Source organism: Orycteropus afer, unplaced genomic scaffold, assembly GCF_000298275.1.
Source record: "Orycteropus afer afer isolate SDZICR_OR568_19922 unplaced genomic scaffold, OryAfe1.0 scaffold00840, whole genome shotgun sequence".
Lineage (NCBI taxonomy): Eukaryota > Metazoa > Chordata > Mammalia > Tubulidentata > Orycteropodidae > Orycteropus > Orycteropus afer.
The window spans coordinates 22,643-29,465 of NW_006922427.1; the positions used below are offsets into that span (position 1 = coordinate 22,643).

At 34.4% G+C, this 6,823-nt stretch overlaps 1 pseudogene; it reads left to right on the forward strand.

The window, feature by feature from the left end:
* The first annotated feature begins 2,931 nt into the window (after positions 1-2,931).
* LOC122151877 overlaps positions 2,932-6,823 on the forward strand; it is a 21,006-nt pseudogene continuing 17,114 nt past the window's right edge.

A 6,823-nucleotide genomic window follows, 5' to 3' on the forward strand; every position in this document is an offset into this window, starting at 1 on the left:
AAATTTTCTATTATCCAAAGTCATAAAAGCAGGCCTTGTCTGCCAAAATACAGCCTTTTTCATAGGTACATTTTAAAAATATGATTATTTAGTAATTAAGTGCTTATATGTCAGGTCTGTCTTAGTCAAGATGAAACCTAATATAGAGAACTTAATGACTGCAAGGGAATACACACACACACACTTATACATACACACACACACATACATGTAGAAGGTGGAAGAAATTAAAACAAGGACTTCAGTAATTCTGAATACTGGGTAAAAGGTAAATATGTTCTTGTTGTTATGTGCCGTTGAGTCAGACCCAACTCATAGTGACCCCACCTTGTGGTTCTGAGACAGTATCACTACAGAAATAGATTGCCCAACTTTCCTTCCAAGGATTGGCTGGTGGGTTTGAACTGCCAGCCTTCTGGGCAGGTAGCAGTCAAGTGCCTTAAGCACTATGCTACCAGTACTCCTAAAGGTAAATATATTACATGGTGATTAGCAAGATATTTGCTTATTCTGTCACCTGCTGTACTGTAGAAGGCAAACTAAGAGACAACTAAAGCTATAATAGATTGGAGATTAGAAAAGTTCAAAATATTGTCTCATGGCCATGACATTTTCATCAGAGTTCTACAAGATAGAGATGAATCAAGCTAGAGCTAGCAGAGAAGGAGGAATCTAGCCCTACTAATAACAGATTCCACTGTCAGAAAGGTACAAGAAAATTACTCCTGTCTCATTTGAAATCTTACTAAGATGACAATGTCATTATTATTGTCCCTAAAAAAAATTAAAAAAAAAAGCAATACATTTATTATTCAACGTTACAAGATGAATCCATTACTTAAAATTCATCAAGCACTTTCCCTTCAAAGTGGCTACTTTGCTCATCACAAAGGATCAGGTAAAATTTATTCCACTAATGCCAATTTTTGCAAATCTTCTCAACATAGCCACGTTTGATTGTGTCCGGAACAATCAAATGATAACTGGATTCAAAACTCTACATTGGCAGGATTTGTTTGGCTGAGATTACATGCTAATGGAAATGGTTTTAAGGCAATCAATCATTGGAAGACCACTATTCTCAAATGAAACCTTAGCTTGATAAGTATAACTGTATGGATTTTAGAAACAAACAAACAAACAAAAACCTCACTTTTGTGGAACTGGTTCTGACTCATAGCGACCCCTCCTTGGGTTTTCGAGGTGGTATCTCTTCAGAAATAGATTGTTCAGTCTTCCTTCCTAGGAGTGGCTGGTGAATTTGAAACTCTAGCCTCTGGTTAGCAGTAAAACACCTTAGGCACTACACCACCAGAGTTCCCATAATTCCCAAACTACTTAATCTACATTAGCAGTTCAAACCCACCAACCACTCCTCTGAAGGAAGATGAGGGAATCTACTACCATAGTGATACTGCCTCGGAAACCCAAAGAGGGGTCGCTATGAGTTGGGACCAACTCAACAGCATATAACAATGACAACAACAGGCTACAAATTCTGTGCATAGATTAAAATACCTTAATTTCTTCCATAGATCAGGCAAACAAGAATTATGAGCAGGGATAGAAAATGCAAAAAGGATGATATCAAGTGTGAAAGAGCACTGTGGACAATCTTTTCAGAAGACAAAGTCAAAGACCTAGGAGAAGTCCATCAAAACAATTTCCCTAGTAACTGTGGATGTAATTGTTACTATTCTAGTCAAAGTTCCTTGAATTTTTTTTTTCCAATAAAAATAATTAACTGTGTGTGTTATAATTAGTTCATATCTCTATTATTTGGATCAGTTGCATTAATTTTCAGTTTGCATTAGTAAAAATAAGGTAAAATATAATCGTGCCTCTATCTTTTCTCTTTTTGGGAACATTTTCTAAAACTCAAATAAAATTGTGTGTTAACTCTAGGTTTATATTTTCCTTGAGCTATTTAAAATAATTTTCAAATGATATTTCATATATCTGAGTGAACTGTTGTTATTAGTTTCTGATTTTCTTTATGCTGTTGTTGTTGTTATGTGCTGTTGAGTCAGACCCTACTCACAGGGACCCCTCCTTGGGTTTCTGAGGTGGTATCACTATGGAAGTAGATTGCCCAACCTTCCTTCCTAGGATTTTTTTATAGATGTCTGAAAAATCTAATCAAGTTAAAAGCTTAACTTTATTTCTTATTCAATTCAGTTCATTACATACCTAGACTTAATTTATAATGTTAAAAATTTTCTTAATATAAATTTCTGGTAGGAAAACATTAATGAGAAAATAAATTCATTCATTGGGAAAATGAGATCAGATAAAACAATGTTCTAATTGTTTGTTATCTTTAACAAACAAAAAATAAATTTAAAAAAAAAATTGCAAATTTGAGAAGGAATCATGGATCTAATATAATCCCGGTATGTTTAATTAAAAAATATTAGCATTTGCTTTTAAAACATAGAAAATTTTAATATTTAAATTTTATGGATAATTCAGTTAATTCCTTGCTTCTAACTTACTCCCACAAAAATGCCTTTCTTGCTGTATTACTGCATTATTAATTTTCTGGAAAACACTTCTGGTGTATGCATGGTCCCGGCTTGGTCACTTGTGTCCACAAAATCTACTTACCTTTAGTTTTCATGTTCTAGTGAAATTTAAGAATTTAAAATGCTTAACTATTTGTAACCTGTTTTCTTTAACTGGAATTATTTTTTTCATGTAAGCAATCTTATCCACAATTTCTAAGGACTTTTATGTCTTCCTTTCTTCAAGGTGTACATGTGAAACTCTGCCTCTTGGAGCCTCTCTAGCTCTCTTTAGAGTGGATGAACCACTCCGAAACCAGCAGTATTGTCAGGGAATCATGTTTAATCTACATTATCTCAGTTAATGTTTAGTTGTACTCTGCTACTGCAGAGTTAGTGATAACTATAGGATGAAAACTCTGACACCATGAACACCCCCAAGTGAGTTGAAATGTGCTTCTTCTAAAGCTCTCATATCTCACTACTTGACCTTACCAGTCACACTCCATACAGGACCTTCTCACCAGTTCTTTTCACATTTGACACTCTAGGTTCATTGACATCTCGGAGCCTCCACCACACCCTTCTCCTGGATGGTTCCTACCTGTTGTTCACAATGTCACATCTGGAATGACTGGGGGGGTGGAATTGGATGATGCCACAAATAAAGTATTAGCTTTAAATTAGTTGAAATTTTTTACAAAAAAGAGAAATTGCTTTGAAGCAACAAGTAGAAGCAGAGAGGACACATACCCACGTTGAGATCCTGTGGCAGGTAACTTGTGGGAGAGAAAACCACTCCCCTTTGATAAGACAGCAGAGAAAACTTTGTCCCATGGGATGGCAAGAGAAGGGAGAGAAGGGAACATACAAAAAAATAGTGTGTGAAGTGGACAGATTGCAGATAACCAGGAATTCCTTAGGATGAAATAGAAGACACTGGGTGTCATGGGGTAGTCTGTTTTGAGAATGTTCAGCAAAATAAGAATAAGAATTTGCTGGGAGGGAAAAAAAAAAATGCTTTTTCTGATTTTTCCATAATTCTCTCTCTTTCTAGCATATTTTATTTCTGAATAAAATACTATGTGCCTGAGGACATAATGTCTGCCAATGGATTTGTTACATACACTCCATAGAAGTTTTAACAGGGTAGAACAGTTTGTGGACATTATCTGCTGCTGCATTGTCAGTGTTGATAGCCTCACTGCTCACCAAGAAAACTTTTGGAACTAATAGAAGGATTCAGCAAATTCACAGGATACAAAATCAACATACAAAACTCAACTGGATGCCTTTTCACTAACAATGACACCTATGAAAAGAAAATCAGGAAAACAATACCGTCTACATTAGCCCTCCAAAAGACAAAGTGCTTAGGAATAAATCTAACCAGAGACAGAAAAGACCCATGCATAGAAAACTATAAAAAATTACTGAAATAAATCAAAAGAGACTTACATAAATGGAAAGATATACTATGCACATGGATAAGAAGACTTAAAATTGTGAAAATGTCAATACTATCCAAAGCTACCTACTGATATATGCAATCCTGATCCAGATTCCATCTTCATTATTTAAAGAGATGGAAAAACTAATCACACCAAAAATATATGGAAAGAAAGAGTTCCCAGATGAGGAAAATACTACTAAAGCAGAAGAACAAACCAGGAGGCTTAAAACACCCAATGTTAAAATCTACAATACAGCCACAATAGTCACAGCATCTTGGTATTGGTACAATGACATACATATAAACCATTAAGTAAAACTGAGAACCCAGAATTAAACCCATGTATTTGTGGACAGCTGATCTGTGACAAAAGTCCTAAATGGGGAAAAAATAGACTCCTTAAAAAATGGTGATATCCATATGCAGAAAAAATAAAATAAGATTTATATCTCTTACCATATACAAAAACAAATTCAAGTTGACCAGAGACCTACATGCAAAACCAAGCTATAAACATTATCAAAGAACAAATAAGGAAAAACTTTGGGGCTCAATTGCATGGTATAAATACACTATCAACCATATCTAAAAATGCACAAGCAGTAGAAGACAAGCTAGATGACTGGCAGATTCTAACCATTAAATATTTATGTGCATGAAAAGTCTTCACCAAAAGCATAAAAAGAGACACAAGATACTAAGGAGAGATTTTTTCCAAGATTTTATCAAACAAGAGACTAATGTCAAAACGTTATAGGAAATGTTGATACATTAACAAAGAGAAAAAATCCACTTAAAAATGAGCAGTAGACCTGAAAAGACACTTTACCAAAGAAGATTGTCAAGAGGTCAACAAATACATGTAATACTCATGATTTCTAGTCATTAGAGAGAAGCAAATAAAAACAGCAATGAAATATCTCAGCTTTACATTAATGGCAGAGTGAACAAAATCCTGACAAGGATACAGAGATATTAAACTTTTATTCAATGCTGATGGGTTGGTGAAGTGATGCAACCAGTCTAGAAAATGTTATGCAATTCCTTAAATGTGGGGATGGAAATATCATACAATCAAGAAATCCTACTACTAGGTATATATCTCAGATCCAGCACAAGTCAAGTGTAAAAGCGTGAGGGCAGCACAGAAGAAATTATTGATCATATGTGGTTTGCAGGACGAAGATGAGGCAATCTACTTCCATAAAGATTTACAGCCTTGGAAACTCAATGGAGTTGCTATGAATCAGAATTGATTTATTGGCATCAGGGTATGGTTTGAAAAATAGGAAGCACAGGACAGAAACAGCCATATGAGTCTATCAGCCGACCCCAGAAACTAAGTCCCCACAGTAATCTTCTGGTACTCTTTCCAGTTCAATTGATGATGATACATTGTCACATAGCAGTCATAGGACATGGCTGGTAAGAGGAAACAAGCTTTATCACCCAAGTGAGGAGAAATTTCTGTAACCCATAATGTGCAGAGGAGATGGAATTATTCCTATACAACTTATTCCTATACTGACAATAGTCAGTAGCTATTTGGGCCGCAATGGTGAAAACCAGCCTCATGTCAATGAGGGAGAGTTTGCTCAGTAGAAAGTACATGGACGTATGCAGCCTACAGTCTATGTGAGTCAAAAGAATATGAGGTCATTGCCCATCAGCAAGGTGAAAACTATTGTCAGCACCATAACAAAGAGAAAGAGGTGGCCTTCTCAGTGGTTACAAAATACTAGGAGCATTAAATTTGAGATGCAGTTGCTGTCTTCCATGGTTTCCAAGAGCAGGGACATTGCGAGTGGAAGAATAATAAGAAAATAATTTCATAGTTTAAAACATTTCATTTGAATTACATACTTCTTAAAAAATGTACTGGTGTGAAGTTGATGTGTCTTTTTTAAAATGATTCATTTATCACTTGGTAAATATTTTAACATGGACATAAAATTAATTTTAAGTTCATTTTATTTTTTTCTGTTTGTAAGGTTTTCATGAAAGGTACATTTTTCTCAGGCTGTCTTGACTACTTAATACAATGAACCAAAAGACTTGGTAATATGATATTGGTGTATTTGACATTAAAATTATAGATAATACTGAATTATTAAAGGAATGTGTCATTTATTCCTGTTCTAGTCATAATTCATTCACAATCAATATTCTTCAAACTGAATCAATTCAAATTTTTAACTCTATAAAATCAAAGTATATGGTACTGAGAGCTACACATTTTTAGAATATAAAAATTCGTTGAGATTTGCCAAAATTACATAATTTTTCTTGACAATAATCCCAGGATGTTGGTACTGCATTCCAAACAAGAAGATTCACTTTCTCAGGTGAAGAGTTGGAAAGTCAGTGTTCAGGTGGTAACATAAATTAATTTGAAAATGTTTGTAAAGCTAGTTTAGGGAATTATATACTGGAAAAACAAAACAATTTTCTTGGATTTAGAATCTCTTTACTCCAGTTTAAGATTATACATACTTTGCTTCTTTTAATAATTCAAAAATTGATGTCACAGTTGGATTTGATTCTGATGCATGCTATTTCTCATCAGACCTATTTTTCTTTTTTTTTGCATTTTAGCATGGCTTATACTTTTCTTGTTGTTGAAAACTAATATGATATATGTTAGGTTTTATGGTTATCTGTTTAGGAGTTTAATTCTGCTTAACGTTTTCCCATCTCTAAGACCAAGCTTCCAATTCCTCTAGTTTTCTTGTTTTTGTCTTCCCTTTTGATTGGTTTTTCCCTCAAAACTTTTTTCCTTGTAGAGTCTGTGTCTTGTTGCTCTTTCAGCTATCATCTATTGTTTTATTATCGATGTGGTGGTAAGAAGTGTGAGAGAAAACACGAT